At 41.2% G+C, this 19503-nt stretch overlaps 1 protein-coding gene across 12 annotated transcripts in view; it reads left to right on the top strand.

The window, feature by feature from the left end:
* LOC125898059 (RNA-binding protein Musashi homolog 2) overlaps positions 1 to 19503 on the top strand; it is a 302500-nt gene that overhangs the window by 92279 nt on the left and 190718 nt on the right. The window lies entirely within an intron of this gene.

Genomic DNA, 19503 nt, shown 5'->3' on the forward strand with positions numbered 1-19503 from the left:
TAACAGTGACAGGCTGGTACCATAATGTTAGCTCCTTTGAGGAATAACTTAAGCTCAGTATGTTGTGTGTGTGTGTGTGTGTGTGTGTGTGTGTGTGTGTGTGTGTGTGGTCAAAAGAGAGTCGGTGCTCGGCGCTCAGAGCAGACAGCTGCTGGCGATCGGAGCAGAGAAGAGGCGGTTAAGTTGTCAAGAGGTAGTAAATGTAATGTTAAGTGTAATATTATCTATCTGTTGCCCTCATCTCCCATTGCTGCTGTGTTTTTGTAAAGTCACAGTGGAAATGCATATGGGAAATATGAATATCTCAGTTCCTCTGTGTGCATGTAAACACCATATCTCCAATCTGATCATAACCGAGATAAGCCACATAAATGGGTTATATGTGCCCATGTAAACGTACTGATAGTCACTGTGGCTTATACCACATGGCCACCACTCCAGTCTATAAAGCAGTCAGGAATTTGAGCCTTAAAAGAAGCCAGCGGCACCAATTTGGCTCCTTTCCTGACAAATAAATCTCTGTTGTGACAAGCAAACAACTGAAGATATGGCAATGGCTTCACACAGCCCACCATGCCTGGTCAACACCATGCATTTTACTCACAGAGCAAACAAGCAATGACAACCAGCTGCCATGACCAAACACCCACTGCAACCCAACCCCCCCCCCCCAAAGTATCTGTAAATATAAGGGAAATCAAAATTAAGGTTTCGATATTGTGGCAACATTATTCTGGTGTGGCGTGAAAGACAGAAACACCCCCAGCTCATTCAGCAGAGGCTCACATTCAGCTGTTTGTTCCTGTCTGCTGCAGCAGTTTCTGCATGCTGCTCTCATGACCAGTACCCCCAGCAGAGTGAGGCATATACGCGCACCCTTTCGCACAAGGACATGCACACACAGACAGGCGCGCTCACTCTCGAGCGTGTGCACATGTGCGCACACAAACACGGTTTGATACAGTAGCAGCATTTCACAGATAATGTCCCCACACTGAGCGCAGATCCATTTCCCTCATGTCATATTCCACATCAGTCAAGGTCACCTTCAGCTGATACAGTCCCTGTAACACCAGCGCTTGACCTTGAGTTTAAACAATTTCACCGAGGATGGATTTTTCACGGGCACATAATGTACCATGTCCTGAAGGAGACAAAAGAGCTGTTGTAAATTAATAGAAACTGTTATTTTTTTTGTCCAGAGACAACATGCAACCAGCTCTCCCCTATAAAGCCCTGCATTCTTTTCTTGACTGAAAGCGAGCAAGGTGAAGGACTTTGTTTTGCTCTTTATCTGTGGAAGTGGCATTAAAGACCTCACCATGGCCTGGTCTGCCGTTCCAAATAAAGATGGCTTATTTGCACAATAGAACGCAGCGAGCAAATATTCAGCACGACTTCGCAATCAATGGATCTGAGAAAGGGCTCGAAATGATTTTCGACTTGATTGAATGACATAATTGACTTGATTATACAAAGTTTTTTTCCTCCTTGAGGAATCGTCAAATGCTTAGGAGGAAACAAACAAATCAGACTGATTGAGCAAGATCTTGTGCATGTTTCTGTGTGTGCTTTTATAGCCTACTTGTGCATGCTTGGATGTGTCTGCAGTGGCTGAGTGTGTCAGTGATTAAGTGTATTTATGTGGGTGCATGCTTAGGGCTGTGCGTGTGTGTTCGAGCAGGTTTGAGTGTCTTCAGCAAGAAGGGAAAATCAGAGTAGATATTGTGGGCTATGGCAGACAAGATACAGAGCAAAAAGAAGTATCATTCTCCCTCTGTTTTGTGTGTGTCCTTCCTTTCTGCCTTACACATCCTGGGATTTATTAAATAACCTGCCTGTCACTGCAACCTACCATTATCGCCACGTACACACCACTCTGAGGACTTATCCACAGAAGGGAAAACCAATTAATTCAGTTTCCCCTCCATAGAATCTTGGTGGCAGTATGTGTGTCAGTCTGTCAGTCAGTCATCAGTCTTTCTTTCTGTCCGTCTGTCTGCCTGTGCGCATGTCAAGGCGGGCATTAGCCAGCGTTGGTCGCAGGGCAGCTAGTCATTTATATTTCTGGGAAGTATGTTGTGACTTATCAATCATCACGCAACTACAGCTTAAGGCACCAGCAAATGTTCTTCCTCACTGGGAACAAGCCATTTCACTGATATTATTTTGCAAGCAGTGTGTTTGTGTGAGGCAGTATAGGCCAATTAGCAGGATGTGGTCCACAGAGATGGCGGTGGTTGGGAGGCAGTGGAGGGGAAACAGCTGGTGTGGCCACAATTGGGTCACAGGTTCTGTCTGTAACCTCCACACCTCCCCTCTCCTCCCGCCTCGGTCCCTCCCTTCTGTCTCCATTCTGTCAGGAGGAGAGGTGGCATTTGTTATGGGGAGAGGCTGACAGCTCTCATGCACATCAGTCTCACTGCCACTCTCCCAGCCGTCACCATTAGGAAAGAGCACATGCCCGAGCTTGGCACGACTTCAGAAGCGCTCCTCCACAGCCACAGCCACTTTCTTTCTTTTTTTTGCTGGTCGCCTACAGTACACGCTGAAGGTGTGCATTTGAAGTGATTGTGACAGTCATTTGAACGGAACTGAAGTGTGGTTCTGTTTGACTGATTCTAATGCATCTCAGATGGATCCCATTACCTGCCTAATAGTAGCCACATCCTGCCTTCCTTTCCTTCCTTTTTTTTTTTTTTTTTTTTTTCTTTCTCAGGCAGCACACTGCACCTTAGCCCTGCAAGCCAAATGAGACAATCTTATCAGCACAGCCTGGCCTCCCTTTATATTCAAGGACTCTTAACTGGAGGCTGCTGCTATTTCTGTCGTGCAATAAAGTCAAATGAATCAGTGTGCTGTGTGTGCTATTATGTGCTATTGTGCAAACTTATAAATTGTAAGGAAAGACAATGTTAGCCCTCAGAGATCCCATTTTTGGTTTTTCCTCATATGCAGGCCTTGCTAGTTGCTGTTTTGTTTCCATTTTTATCTGATAATTTTGTTTTGTGTGCAGTATCATTTCTAAGTATTTTTTAATACAGTTACCTCCCTGTCTTTGCCTTTCTCTTTGGTTTGCATAACAAGCAGAAACACCCCCAAAATATCTGCCTAGAGGTGACAGCACTGTTTTTTTTTAATGATGTTATTATGCATCAGGTTTTCATAATTTTTATCTAATTTGACTCCTTTAGAGACTGTGCTTGCTCTAAGGTCAAAGGTCAGCAGCAAAAGAACAGCAGATGTGCCTGTGGGGATTCAGTGTCTTGCATAGTATTTCTTTTGTATGAGTCTGAAGATCTACACACCTGCAAAACCAGTTAAACATACAATATGTAATTTTCCTAACTGAAAAAAATAACAAGAGATGGAGCAATGCTGTCACTGCCGTCAGTTTCTCTCAGTTAGGATTCCTTTAGTGTTCATTGTTCAGGAGGTATTTACCAGGAGCCGAATCATCCACAGAAGCCTCCTCCTCTCCAAAACAAACAAACTGGGCCATTATAATCAGTAAAACACTGAATAAAGCAGTTTCATGTTAAAAATCTGTGTTTCTCAAACAATGTTCGGCTGGTTTGAGACAGGCTGCTAGCCCAGCTCCTGCTAATGTTTGCTCTGTGATAACTTAAGACCGAGAATTTTGGGAGGTTTTGACAAGGAGCCAAATTATCTGCAGAGGTCTCTCCCTCTCCAAAACAAATAAACCCTGTGATTTAAACTGGGAAAACACTTAATTAAGTAATTTTACGTTAAAAACCAGTGTTTCTCTGAAGCTGTTCGACTCCTCGCTGATGTATGCTCAAGTTTTTCTCTGATAAAGCAGGATTCAGATGATCAGGAGTTTTCCACTGGCTGCCGAATCATCCGCAGAGGTCTCCTCTTCTCTTAAACAAATGGACCCAGTGATTTAAACCGGTAAAAACATTGAATAAAGCAGTTTCATTTTAAAAATCAGTGTTTATCCAATGCTGTTCAGCACAGCAGGGGCTAGAGCTGAGCTGCTTGCTGCTAACGTTTGCTCAGCTTGTTTCCCAGCTAGCTTAAGATCCAGAAATTCGATGACTACAATTCTTTCATCCGGTTACAACATATAGTTAAAAACGACCAAGATCTTAAAAAGTGCATTGTAAAAATGTGGCAAACACAGACGACCACAAACTTGACCCATAGGCAAAAGGGATATGACGCCACTCACGGAAGACGGTGACCAAATGATACAGATTGTGTCCTTGATTAAAATACTTTCTCTGGGTTTGAACATGTGATAATGTAATAACACAACTTAGAGGAAAAAAATATATAACACAGGTCTAGTAGTTTTAGGTATTTTAATGTGTAAAAGTTTCACTTGTTGACACTTAAATAACAACGTTTTCATGCAAGGTTAATTTTTAATAAGGTAAAATGACTTATATCCAGCAGGCTACAGCAGTGCTTTGTGGAAACATTCAGTGTCTTGCGCATTATGTTGATCTCTTGAGCATTCTTTTTTGTGTATGCTGCCCTCTTATTTTCCAACAAATCAAACACCTGTTACCAAATACCTACCACTCCAACATGTTCCACTGAGGCAAGCACTTGATTAAAGATGGGAGTTGGTGTGTTGACACCTTACAAATTTGGATGTGACGTACCAGGAGAGCCCTGCCCAGGCATGAAAAGACAGTTAAAGGCATAATTAGCCAGGGTGGCTAATGCTTCCTCATTGGTTTATTGTAATCAGCTTTTGAGTGCAACTCATAGTGCCCTCATTGGTGCTAAGCTGAAACAACTCCTGCTCACTGACTTCTGTCTCTGCCCTCCTGTCCATTGGCTGGGCTTTGCTGTGCAAGCCTGAAGCTGACTTTTAGTTGAATCAGAGCTACATGCTTCCATGTCACTGGGCCGCCACAATCGCCCCTTTATGTCTAGGCTGTCCTCGTTCTCATGCTCCACTGGTCCAGAGCCAGTTCCTGGAGGAGGAGCTGAATGGGAGGAGGAGCTTAACCAATTCACTGCCACCGGGCTCAGGAGGGATAAAGGTAGACATACAAAGGTCACTACTTAGACAAGGTAAAACAGAGCCCAGAGTCCTAAGATGAGACAATGGTCTCAAAGTAGAAAAAAAGAGAGATGACACTTGTTGGAGGACATTGGAAAAATATCGACAGGAGTGAGCTGGTGGACAGAGAGCGTTGTCAGAATACAAAGAAGAGGCCAGCCTACAGCAGCAGCAGCAGCACACTGTCCCTGTCGTGTTTCACCTCTGGCCAGGCAAGCGTCTGCATACCTCTCTCATACTGTCACTGAGAGGAAGCAGATGAGAGGAAATTATAAAAGCATCAGAAAAAAAAATTCCTTGGTTAGTGCATGAAATTCGTTCTGGGGCTTTGGTAATCTAATGCCACGGCTGACATTTTGTGTGCCCTTAGATTCTGCAAATGGCAGAAAAATAACTGTGTGACCATCTGTAAAGACTGTATGAATTCATTTTGCATACCTGCCCAAGTGCTAAGGCATAACACTGGAGATTTTCAGGTATTCCAAAGTAACCCTACTCACAATCAGTGGGACATATTCTTGTAAAATCTGGTTTATAGATGACAACAGTGAATGCGCTTTTCAGACTTATGCCTTTTTATTATAAAGTCACATTGTCTCATGAGCAACTTGAGCTGCTGTTAGTATCAGCACAGAGTGAATCTAAATCACTGTGCAGAGATTACGAATCACCAATAGTCATTGATGTGGCATTGATAGCTGGGTTCATGTGTTATCTATTTGATTGCAGAATTAAATTTTACCTGGGATGACAACACAGTTAAGCTCTTACAGTGGAAACACATACACAGGGCTTAAACTGGAAACTGTGAAAGGACACATGAAATGCATTTCGGCTTGTATTGAAGTGAGAGAAGCAAAGCTCTAATACGATTGCGTCATGTTCTTTGGCTAAAACAGCAAACATGGATGATTAATGCAGAAAAAATACACACTATATGAGCGAGAAGAACCTAATCAAAAGGCCACAGTCCTTCATTCCACTCCCTCGGCTCGTGCAGGTGCACATTTGCATGCCATTTACATGGCAGCTCACAGTGACCACTACTACTCCAACGTTTCGGTGTCCATCATCCGCTGACATTCTGTGATTGTTTCCTCTCTGCTGCGACTCACCCAATCAGTTGAGGATATAGTCTGGTTCCAGTGATTATAAGGAGTGATCAGAGCAGCAATGATGGAGCATGTGCCTTGCAGTGGAGATTTAGCCAGAGGCTTCAATCTCATTGCAGTCACTTGTAGTTAGTGACTGAGACTAGCAGTGAGAAGGGCAGAGCAATATAAATGAATTGGCTATGAATGTGGATACGGCTGCGGCGCTGCAGGGACACACGGGGGGGGGAAAGGGCCAGTTAGACAAACTATTTCATATCCCCCTTGACCTTTATTTGCCCACTGGCCCAGCAACATTTCCAATAGAGTAGCTTTTAAATAGCCACTGAAGAATTGAGCTGTGCTATTCACGTCATTTTTTTGTGTGTGCGTGTCTGTCTTTGTATAAAAGAGAGTATGAATGTGTGTGTGTGTGTGTGTGTGTGTGTGTGTGTTAATGCGAATGTCTTTACTGCAGGTTACTGAATTTTTACGCAAAGGATCAGACCTTTTACAAAAGATTAAATAGATTTTTGACTATTGCTGATCCTTAGAAATACCTATCAGACGGCCTCCTCCAACAACTAGATGCTGCGCAGCATAGGCGGCTCACAAAGAGAGCCGTGGATCAGGGGAGATTGACACCTTTCTGTAGGTCTGTAGTCTCATCTCCCAGCTGTCCCTCCTGAAATGGCTCCCTTGGGATAAGCCGGGATTGGCTTGATTGTGTTATCGGCGACTGATCGGGTCATTGAATGATGGAATTTTGAGCCCCTGTTCTGCTTAAAGAATGAAATGTTTAAAGAAGATTGACTGTGATTGGATCAGATCCAGCACCTGCTCAAAGGGTCAATCAGGTGAAGGCAGGAGGCAGCAATCTCTGCTGTGCTATTGTGACACGAATAGAGGGTGGAATTAATGTCAGTGTTGGGGTAGGGTGATGGTGTTGGATGGATGGAGGTGGTGGTGTGTGTGTGTGTGTGTGTGTGTGTGTGTGTGGGGTGGGGTATCAGATGCCATTCAACAGGGAAGAGGTTGAAAAATGTCATCACAGGAAGTGTCATGAGTAATTTGCAGCAGTCTCACCATCAAACTGGTGTGGAGGTGGACGCCTCCACCTTCACGCTTTCACCTCAGCCTCGCAAACTGCAATCTGCTCCTTGGGGAAAGCCACATGGGGGACACTTCCATAGGAATCGAGATTCAAAGGAGGGTTATTTCCCAGATGGATGGATGTATTGATAGGTCCAGTATGTGTGTTCTAAAGATTGGCACGGAATAAAGGGTTTGAAGGGTGGGAGCCTGGCCGAGCATTATTGCAAGGGAGGTCGAGAGGAATGCTTTGACAAAACTGCATTTCAGCACGTCGTCGGCTCGAATCTCTGCGAGAGCATGAAATTAAATGGGCTCTGTGGAGTTTCCTTGTAAACGGACAGAAGTTATGTTTACATTCAGTGTTAATTACCAAAATGCATTGTGTGAGACCTTGAGGTCTAACAAACGTTTCAAGAGCATTTCCTTCCTCATAAAATATTTGCAAAGCCAATTTTTAAACCCATTTTTGTAACACCCATGTTTATTTGCTTGCAGTCTTCCACTTCCCTGTCTTTAGTGGAACATCACAGCATATGTGGACACATTACTGCCATCTGTATGTCAGTGGAATTCACACTTCACTTCAGCTCGCTCAAAGTTCAGTTCAAGTTTATGTTCGTGTCTAATGTTTTGTTTTTTTTTGTTTTTTTTTAAGAAATAAAATCTTGTGATCATTACTCACAGATAATTCCCAAGGCTCGTTGGATGGTTCAACTCAAAGTGCCAATTCAGATTTGTTGTTGATGTGGCTGACGTTCAGACTTGTAATTTTACCAGTGCACACACACAAATGTGAGGGGATTTTTTTTCCTTTCAGTTTTCAGTCTGCAACTTACTGATTTTTTTTTTTTTTTTTTTTTATATCATAAACGTCATTCAAATATCCTTATGAACTGGCATCAGCAGCATTGGTACTGTATCTGTGTCATCTGGTGGTGTTGTGCTATGTGTTATGTTGCCATGCTGGGTGCCATAAATCGTTAGGTCCCATAAAATGGGCATCATTAACTGTCGCTAACAGTTAACGACGCTCATGTTCAAGTTCATAAGTTGCAAACTGATGCGTTCAGTTCACCATTCACCAAAAATATGAACATGTTCAATGAACATGCTGTTGTAGTGCATGTCATTCACACTTCTACAAGACGTCTTAAATCCACAAGGAACCTTTAAAAAGCCTCACTTTAACAGCGGGCTGGGAATGATAGGGTTAAGTAGCTTCTTCATCATTTTAAAATATTAACATGACATGCATAGATCCCTAGATTCTTATTTCTTAGAAGATGGATGGATAGATAGAATATATATTTCCTTGCTGTGGCTCAAGCACATGTTTTAAATGTAGCAGAGACGAGGCATATCTGAGTGGAGGTCCACAGAAGCCGACGCCAGCCTCTGAGTGACAGACCTCGTGTCTCTGCATGTCACAGCCAAATGAGAAACAAAATGATGGTGTCAAATTTCAGCTCTCATCGAATGGGCTTTTAAAGAGGATGCAAAACTGCTTTTCAACCCAAATAACCCTTTTCATCCTCATCAGACATTTTTCTTAACAGAGGGTTGTCAGTGCTCCCCCACCCACTCCCCCCCTCCCACTGTCGAGTTCCAGGAAACCAGTGAGCATGAACCATGACTCAGCACCACCTGGAGAACAGGCAGTTGACGCTGTACAGCTCAAATGATGACGACGTGGAATGCTCACTGTACATCTGAGCTGATACACACAGCTTTACGGATCTTGAGGCGTTTGTCAAAGGTATTTGTGTGGTCCTCTGGATGGATTTATCCCAAATGCCTAAACAGCAAGGTGATGGCAAAAGAATGCTTGAGTATAAACTGTGACTGCAATGCTTTATTCACATTTTAGAGGTATATAGTAAACAGAAACTTCAATATCCCTTTTTTCCAATGTTGACAGCCTTTGCCACCTCCAATAGTAGATCTTGCAAAATGAATCCATAAATGTATTTAGAGAAAAGCAGTAAAATAAAACAAAAAGTGCTTTTCCACTGACTGCCAATTTTCTGTCTAGATAAACATTTAAAAAGACAAACATACTGTCAGATGTTGGTTTCAGAGTAAGTTCCCTGCATTCTTATATAAGTTTCATTCCTTCATATACCTGCCTTTTGTGAAATGGAACTTTGAAAATTACCACTTACATTAAAATAAAGAGAGGAAAGCATACCTGGCCATCAGTGTTAGCAATGATTTGCATCCCAAGACACTCACAGCAAGTCTTTTTATAATATATCACAATGGGAATTCAGCATAAGTGCTGAAACATGACTTTAAGTAGCCTGTTGCCTGTGCTTCTCCAGCCTCCTACAGTACTGCAGTGTGACCAGGTCCACAGGCAGCTCCAGCTCATGCTATGAGTGCCTCCCACACATAGCATAGCCTTCTTGAAATCACTGTGTAAATGTTCTTACATGGAAATGTACACAATGTGCTGGGGTTTGATGCGAGGGGGGTAATGAAGTCTCAAAGGCTTCACTTATCTGAAACACTTACTGCTCACTCCTGTGTGTCTATGTGTGTCTTGGATATCCTCAGGTCTGTTAGGGTGTTAGATTATCTAGATTTAAGGCCTGAAGTCATCCACTAACTTAAATGATATAGTTGTTAGAAATTGCTTGTTAGGTTTCATTCCGATACAACTGCAAAATCCAACATTGGTAGTGACAGTCTCATTACATCCTGTAATATTTAGCTGGGGCAGAGTAAGTAGGCCAAACAAAATGGGGTAATTGCAATGAAAAATGTAGTTTCAGCAAAAGACGTGAACGCAGTGGTTCCAGTTTTGTTTCTAACCTGTTCTAGTGTCTTATCTCTACTACAGCTCCTTTTAAAGATAGGTTGCTGGCTATTTTTCCCCTCCTCTTTCTCTCAGTTAGACACTGTGCTCATTTTGCAGCGTTTAACCTGTATCGTTAAAACCAGATGAAGAGTCATGCTGCAGTTTGGAGAGACCTTGCTGAGGTGCTTTGAGCTAAATGCTGATGTCAGCATGCTAACATGTTTACAGTGTTAACATGCTGTTTTGGACAAATTGAAGTTGTGACCTAGTGGTGCTGGATACAAAGTCAGGGGATCACAAAAGTCAGTAGGACTCATCATCTGGGAATTATCTGTGCCAAATTTAGTTGCAATGCATTTGTTGGTTGTCAAGATTTTTTAACCCCCAAACAAAACTGTCCATCTCATGGTGGCGCTAGAGAAGAAGGGGATCACTTAAGTTATCTCAGTGTGTCCTCTGGTAACCATCAGTCAGGTTATAACGGTGACAGACATACAGTAAAATGACTGAGTTGTCACTTACTTAGCAGAGAAGGAGAGCCCTAGAAACTACAATCACACTGTTTGTATAGTATTGCAAAGAATGTTTACTTAAATGTAAATTGACCACTGATTATGTGCCTGACATTATTGGTTAGAGATTAAAATGAGTCCACTTATCCACCTATTTGCATGTGTGCTTAGTTAATAGAGCTAATCAAAGTACTCACCTACTCAAAGAGTGGAAAGGTGGATAACACATTTAACATTACCATCTCATTCCAGCTTATACTTTTGGTCTGCAGCTTTTTCTTTTTCTATTGTTTTTTTTTCCTCTCTCTCTCTCCAGGAGTATCGTATTCAAAATAAAAACAGGCCTTATGTACTGTATAAGCTAAATACTGGGCTGAATTCTGGTCCATTCTGATCATGAACTGTTTAAACAATTGCCAGCAAGTATTGAATAGCGAAGTAAAAACCCTCTCGCTGTTTCTTTCAAAAGCCTTTTTTACGATGATTGAAGGCAACATATGTCTTTTTTTACTTGAGGTAACTGTGTGGCAGTCAGCAACTTACAGGGGCGCTTTCAAGGATCTACCTGGAGCAGAAAAAAAAAGAACAACCATGATTAACAGTGTAATGCCCAATTTTATGTTACTGGTCTTCTATATTTAAGGCACAGGTGCTTTTTGTTTTTCTTGTGCACATAAATGTTTTAGATATCCACATCTGTCCCAAGCATCTTAGTTGCAGTAAAATAGACAAACTTCACAGATGGAAACAAGATTTATAGAAAAATAAAATAAAAAATTAATCATATAATAATCATAATAATAATAATAATAATAATAATAAAGACTAATAATAATAATAATGTAATGATAGTAACCATGTTGGAGGAATGCTTCACCCACCAATCAACGATCTGTGTATCAATTACTCACCGCCTGTTACTTTGACTTTGTGAAGAAACGCTTGTTTTTCTTGCATGCCTTCGCAGTGAATGGAGAATCCCAAAATGTGAATATTCTTCATGATTGGCAATAATCAGAGTTGGCATTTAACAACTCCACCAAGTTTCGTTTATACACTTTTATGCTGAGGACTTCCCAAATGTAGGTATTTGGCTAAAATATTACAATGTAAAACACTTCCACCTACTGTAGGAGTAGCTGCACCCTAAGTGCCCAGGTACGCTACTATGAGACTGTTGATTGACATCTTTTGATATATTTTTGCTAATGTTAAAAATGGCCTCCTTTTACTCCTATTTATCAAGAATTATCTCCGTTTTTTGGATTCTTCGTTCACTGTGGAGACATGGGAGAATAAAGTTTTCTCCATAAATTCAAAGTAACATGTGTTTAGTAACTGAGATAAAAATAGTCATTTTGCGGGTGAATTATTCCTTTAGAACTTAAATCCCTGACAAGAACTTTGTAGATGAAAATAAGAAATCCACACAGTATTGGATTTTTGTTGTTTTGTTCCACCTTGTATCAGCTCATCAGTTTTAATCAATGGTAGATGCTGGAGTTGTGAAGCCGTTTTTGTGTAAATAACCCTGTTTGCATTTCTACACGGGGAGAGGGGGGAAGAAAAAGATACTGATGGAGATGAAGAGATGAAGATAAGGTAGATCCTGATATAAATGTTAACTGTATCCTTCTTATTTTACATCTTCAAAAAAAAATCTAGGTTTACACAGACGATTTTTCAGAAAACTGGTGGAATATAAAATCATGCAGAGGATTTGAAGATAAAATAAATGTAATGTCATGTCACCAGCGCTCATCAGTGATTCTCAGTACTGAGAGGAGGTGTTTGTGGGAGGGGATAAGAGTGTCACATCTTGTAATTATATTTCATGTTTAGGCTCATTTATACATGTGTGTCTACATGGCACTCATTATTATTGCCTTTGTTCTGCTGACCTCCATGTTTGATTTACTCTCATTTTTATGCACTATTGCGTTTGTGTCCATGCGCTTTCAAAACAGTGTGCCTACTCTGAAGACAGGAATAATGTAGTGAATGAGCGGACGTGCATACGATGCTGGGGAGTGACAACAGATCCCTATCTTAGCTGACATGCCATGAATAATCTTCGGCTTATTTTCTGAAGTGGTATCTCAGGGTTCTGGTCGAATTGTCTAAAAGCTAAATAAATCTGCTTGATTGAACTAATGGCACAGAGCCAAGATCTGGCACCAAGTCTCGTCTCTCCGCCTAATCTTTTTGTCACGGACACATTGACCAGACTCACACACACGTATGCGCACACATACACCAAAGCTCCCTCCCAAGCCACTTCCTGATCAGGAAACTTTGAACCCAACATGTGGCCCATAAGTCCTATCCACAGGTAATTAGGTTTGATGGTTAGTTGAGCAGAAGCATGGATTTTATCCTTCTTTCCGTCTCGCCTCCTGGAGGGTTGCCTCAACTTGTTTTTGATAAGCCCACTGCCAGCCCAGCATCCGTCTCTTCCAGCTGAACACACATTGTAAAAGCCACCAAGGAGCACTCATCCCTTTTAAAGATGAATTACCCGCTAAAATAAAATTATGTCGACTGAAAAGGCGTGTGTCAGTACAAGACTGAATATACATTTCAATTCTGATTGAAAAATTACTTTCTTCATACATTGAATCCCTGACTCCCTTTTGTGGTAAATCACAGCGAATTTCTCCCTCTAGTGGTTTAGGTGACGCCAGCTGTATTGGATGTGTTTATGATAGACAGGGATATGTTAATGTTCCCTCTCATTGACACTCAGACCAACTGGTGGGAGTATTGTCCAAGCAGAAACTGTATTTCATTAAATTCATTGAATTGGCTCGACCAAATTAGTGCCACTTAACATTTTCTCTGTGGTTTTCCCTTTTGTACCTAGTGGTAGCACAGAAGGACAATCACATGCCCTCAAAAAAAGTTTGCAGGCAATTTGTTTAACTTGGAAGCACATCTTTCAACCTTCAGCTGTGTCAAAGTGTAAGTGGTTTGTGTTAGCTGCTGGTACCATGCTGGGGGGGGGGAAGGGAGAAAGCCAGAATTACATTTGAAACAGCTTTGAATTTCATTTGAATGTGATACGAGGTGAACACAAAATGGACAGGCGGTATCATGCTCAAGTGACGGCTTGATTGCATCGAAGCATCTGCCAGCAAGTCTTCCAGCTGCCAACTCGCTGTGTGAATGGGGGGATATGTTAAAAGGTTACTTTGGATGAAAAAAGTAGGGCTAACAGGAAATAGGAGCTGACATTACAGCCGTGTTCCTTACTGGCCTGCCCTCAGTGACCATATGCAAAAATATTAATCTAACATTTTTGTAATGCATCTGTTTGATTGATTTGTTTTTGACATGCTTGAAATTGGCACGGGGATCTGGGCAAATATTATGTGTGTGCAGGTATTTGACCTGAGTGTGCTGTTGTGTGGACAAACACACAGGAAGTCCTTTTGACCATCTGCTTGAGCTGTGTCTATTTTGGCTCAAACCTTTTTTAGTGCAAAAATGTGTATGCGAATAGAAGTGACACCACAGTGCATCTTGACAGGCACCTAGAACACACACTCAGCTTCACTGAAAAATAAATTTTCTAAAAAACACACGCTGTTTTCATTCATTTATTCCAGAAAAAAAAAGTTAGCCACCTGCAGCCATGATCACAAAGTGAATGCCGTGTTTCAGAATGTGGGTTTATGATGTCCATCTTCAGATAAAATATGGAATTTCAATGAAAAGAAGAAAACGAAGGAAGCAGGATTTTCATTTGCCAGGCTGAATTCATTCTCCAAACATATTGTTATCACATTTTTGCAGTCACTGTGTGTTAATATGCAGTGATTTTACCCAGTTTCTTTGCTGCCATAGTTTGCCCATTTAAAGCATGTGAAGTGTTTTTTTTTCAGTCTCAGGAGCACTGGTTACAGCACACCAGTTATTTAAGCTGGCTCCAATGCATAGTCCAGACGTGGCAGTGTTCCCTGATTGTCTTTGTCCAGCCAACCAAGCTACATCTGTGTGCTGCTGTAGGTTGTGGTGATGCCAGTGAGTGTTTGTACACACCTAAAATGCCCATGTTTGAGCTGAAATGCCCGAACACACTGGAGAGATGACCACATTACCGACACCCACACAGCATATTGTGTTATTTACAAGCTGCTACATTTTGATCTGTATTATATAGCCTTTTAAAATCGCTAAATGCGTTTCAACACAATGTATCTGCACGCAGGCATGAACAGCACACATCACAGTAGTTCCCAGGCAGGACTGGATTTTGAGGCACTGATACTCATATTTGAGAGTTAAAATTGCAGTCTTATTAGGATCCCTCATTTTCTTAAGAATACACAAAATGTATAACCCAGATATACTCGTGAAATTTGAGCATCTAAAGCTGCTTTATAGTGTACACACAATATTGTATTATATACTCAATATTAAATGTTTGGATTTAGAAATTTTCAATATTAATAACAGTATCCGTACCTTGACATTATGTAGCCAGTTTACACGAGTTGATGTCTCTTTATCTCTTTATATGGCACATTACCATCTCTGTGACTCTAACCTTTTGCTTTTCTTTCGGGCAATTGTCTTTCTTCTTTTAGGCAATAAGTAATCTAAAATGCAGATGAACATATGATGGCAGCTCATGTGTTTCGGAGAGTGAGTGGTATTTCCACAGCATGAGCTCCATCCCACAGTGCAACAGACTTGAATTAACAAAATGACACATACATCAGAATGATGTTCGTATATTGGTTTGATGTTTTGCTTTCCCAAATTGAAAAAAAAAATAAATAAATAAAAAAGGATTTGGTTTAGTGCAAATTTTCCTCCAATGGTGTTCCCCTTTTAATTAGGAATCATTTAACTTAATTGCCACATTGCCATCTGGTTTAAGGGTTCAAAACATGCAAAAGAGATGCAATTTTCCATTTACATAAAGGAGGGAAACTTGTCAATATGAATGGAGTTCAGCGTGTGTCAGTGACAACGTTTGCATGCACAAAATATTTCACATTTGCCCTTATTCCAAGAAAGACAATATTCCTTAGAAGCTGTTTACATGGCTAATGAAAATGAATATTCCACTAATATTCCCGTTTACATGCAGCTGTGCTTATTCCGATATGATGTCCTGACATGTCATTTATCACATCAAAATAAGGAAAAGTGGAATGGCTAGAGCGGCTTGTGCCATTTTGCTTCTTTGAATCAGAGTAGGATTTTTTCAAAAATTTCCAAAAAGTTCCCTCCCTCTTTCATTCCTTCAGCCACCATCTGTAAAAGGTCAGTGTTGCGATATTTGCACATATCCAAAAATCTGTTGATAACCAAGTCTTTCATGATATGTAAAAGTAGGTATGTTTCTCCTTCTGACCAGAAATCTCTACCCCAGCTTTGCAAACTGTTGGTTAGTTGGTTTGTGTAAAACATATCCATGACAACGCACAGAGCTGACCGAGACAGGCAAGAGGCAGTGTGTTGCAAACTGCTGTAAAACCCCAATTGGGACTCATTTTCCAAATGTGCTGTACGTCCATGTCCACAAAAAAAAAAAGGTTGCTAAAACCCAAATAATAACAGCATATCCCACGTGCCTTTATCAGAAAATGCTATGTTCCGGAAAACGGCCTAATTCGGGATATCCAAACAGAATACGCTGTTTACATACCCCATATCAAATTCGGAATATTATCATATTAGGAATTAAAGTGCAATAGTAGTGTGCATGTAAACGTAATCAATGACAGGGATCAAATTTCCAGTTAGTTTCTAAAGTCAAACAAAATCTCTTGTACAAGGTTTTGATGTAGTTTTGATCTCTTACAATCCATTGCTTTATATGCCGTGTACCACTTATTATTGTTTGGTGTTATTAATATGACTGTGTCAATATGTATGTATAAAAACTATTTTGGTACACAGAATTCTGAGATCGCGCCAGCATTCATTACTACCTGCAGCCTCACAGACACTCCTCTACTCTCCCACTCTGTCTGGCTGGCTGCCCAGTCATTGGCAGCTTGCACATGTGGCCAAACTGTAAATCAGATTCAGACTTTCCATTCAAGTGCCCTACTCAGGGGACTGAACTGGCCTTTATTCTGACCTTGTGGACCTTTTTATAGGCTTAGAAAAGAGCAGCAGAAAGGAGATGGCTCCATAGTTCACACAGAAATGAAGAGCTGAGTGTCTCTTACCTTTGATTAAAATCTAACCTCATGGCATTTTAGAAAATTTGTGCATTTGAGGTGCACCCTTTTTTTTTTTTTGAGTCTAACATTTCCGTGTACACTGTAAATCATCCACTGTTTAAATATCCTCTTGGAAATACAGAGTATGGCGATTTTCAGATTCTCTCCTGTGTGATTAAGCTTTGTGGTAAGCGATGCTGTCCTTCCAGAACAGAGCTGTCCTCGTGTAGGGGTGGGCACATGTTTTGGTCTTTGTCCCCCCACAGCTGATGCTCAGAGGAGAGTTTGGCAGGGCTCAAGCTGTTCAGTCCCCCACCCCCCTCCCTCTTTCTCTATCCCCGCTCTATCTCTTCCCTCCATCACACCTGATTGCATTTGACAAATGCCCCTATTGGCTCCATATCATCAGGTGCAGCGGAGGCAGCCTAAGACTATATTACTCTGCCCATATACCACATCTGTTCTCCATTTTGCATGGCTGACACACTTGCTTCTGCAAGGTTTGAACAGGGCCAAGGCCCTGTCAGTGCAACAGCTTCATGAGACACAGGTTCCATTGGCGAAGGGAAGTCCAGGGGAGTGGGTTGGACATGGCTTCTAGCGTCACTGCTAATCTTTTAGAAGGTGTGGACCACGCACAGGGGACACAGTGATTCACCATGGTAATATCATGCTCACATAAATTCAATTGACAGACACAGTAGGAGGGTTTAAGTTGGAACTGTTTTCCACCAAATAACTACTGGGGATTCATGAAGAAATGTCCTTTTCATTTCCGCTTGTTACCACTAAAAGCCAGGTTTGGACCTACAGTGCTGCACTTCCGTCTATATCGCCAGTTAAGCATGCATCAATCTACACATGTATGATATGATGTATGGAAAACGTGACTATAAGCACCTCAGAACATATTAAAGATACACTGTTTAATAATAACTTTATTTCTGATGTATGTGTAAGATGCCAAAGCATTTACTCATACTGACTCAGAATCAGCTGTTTCCAACTTAAGTTAAACCATGTATAAAGCCACAAACGCTCAACAGGTAAAGATAAATAAACATATTCTATATTCAGGATGTCTACAGGTCCTTAACAAATCTGAAAATGTCTTAAATTTAATTTTATAAATATTGGGCCTTGAAAGTCATTAAAGGAGCTATATGTAAGAAATCTAAAGCAAATAGTCGTAAAATCATCCTAATATGTCACAGAGACTAAGGAATAATGTTCATATAACATACTGATCTCACCGACAACAATAGTACAGCCAGAATATTTGCATTTAAAAAACATTTTTGCAGTCTGCAAATCATGTTTATGTTTTGAATTTGTGTTTTGGCCTGTTGCGCCACCCACCGCCGTCTACCAGTCACACAGTCAGTAGAGTCTCAGCATCAGTTACAGTTACGACTGAGCTACAGCAGCACGGCAAACAGAATTATCAGTGTCCCAGTACATAGCATTAGCAGCCAGCTTCTCCTCAGCTGCATCACGGCAGCAGCGTTAGCAGCAGAGAAGCCGGACTTGCTCGAACGGTCCGCTGGAAAACCGAAGATCAAGGATGCGGCAACACGGCATGCCGCTGTCCAGCAACCTCGAATCTGTAGGGGGGGGGGGGGCGGAGTGCAGTAACCGTTTTGGCCACATTCTTACATACAGCGCCTTTAAATAATCTTGTATTTGAATTTATGAGGTCATTACTGCCATGAACATATTTCATTTCATTTATTCACCTATTAATTTCTTTTTTTTTTTTTTCATAATGAGTCAAGCTCTTCAGTTACAAATTTTTAAACCTACCACTGAACTCAATACTTTGTACTGACACTCCACTATTGGCAAAATATAGATCTGACCTAACTCAATCTAATAACCATATTGCTACCTAAACCTGTCTCTACATGAGACCACATACTTACTACTTACTTATACTTACCTGCAGTGCTCGAATAAAAAAAAGATGATTGGTCCAAAAAGCTGTTCGAAATTTGGTGAAAAACAATATTGAAAAGGTCTTAAAATGCATTAAATTGAAGTTTGAAGGATGACGTGTTGATGAGCTAAAAATAGATCTTCAAAATGAATCTTTGGTTTTCATTGACAAAAGGAGACAAGACTAAAATGTTATTTTATTTTTATTTATTTTATATACTTTATTAATCCCCGAGGGGAAATTCAGTTTTTCACTCTGTTGTCAATTACACACAGGTCCGAACACACACATGCACAAACTGGACCTATACATGCACTAAGTGGAGAGATGTCAGAGTGGGCTGCCCATGACAGGCACTCTGAGCGGTTGGGGGGTTCAGTGCCTTGCTCAGGGGCACCTCGGCAGTGCCCAGGAGGTGAACTGGCACCTCTCCAGCTACCAGTCCACGCTTCATATTTTGGTCCGGACGGGGACTCGAACAGGCGACCCTCCGGTTCCCAACCCAAGTCCCTATGGACTGAGCTACTGCCGCCCCTATTGCTATTGGACATTTAAAATGGGAGGAGAGGGTGATAAATTATTTTATAAAATGCATTAGAAAAATGTTTTAAACTAGGAAGCCAAGGACGGCAATACTTGCAACTATCTTCTAATGCCGAATGAGCTGTATGAAATTGGAGTGGCAGTGGTTCGGGAAATGGCAGCAAACCGTCTGCACTGGAATGTTTCACTAGCCAACAAGAACTATAAACGACTAAAAATAGATTAAAACTATCAAGGATAAAAATGACTAAAATGTGACCAAAACTAGGCATTTTTGTCTAAAGACTAAATCTAAATATCTGC

The sequence above is a fragment of the Epinephelus fuscoguttatus genome, linkage group LG12 (genome assembly GCF_011397635.1).
Source record: "Epinephelus fuscoguttatus linkage group LG12, E.fuscoguttatus.final_Chr_v1".
NCBI lineage: Eukaryota > Metazoa > Chordata > Actinopteri > Perciformes > Serranidae > Epinephelus > Epinephelus fuscoguttatus.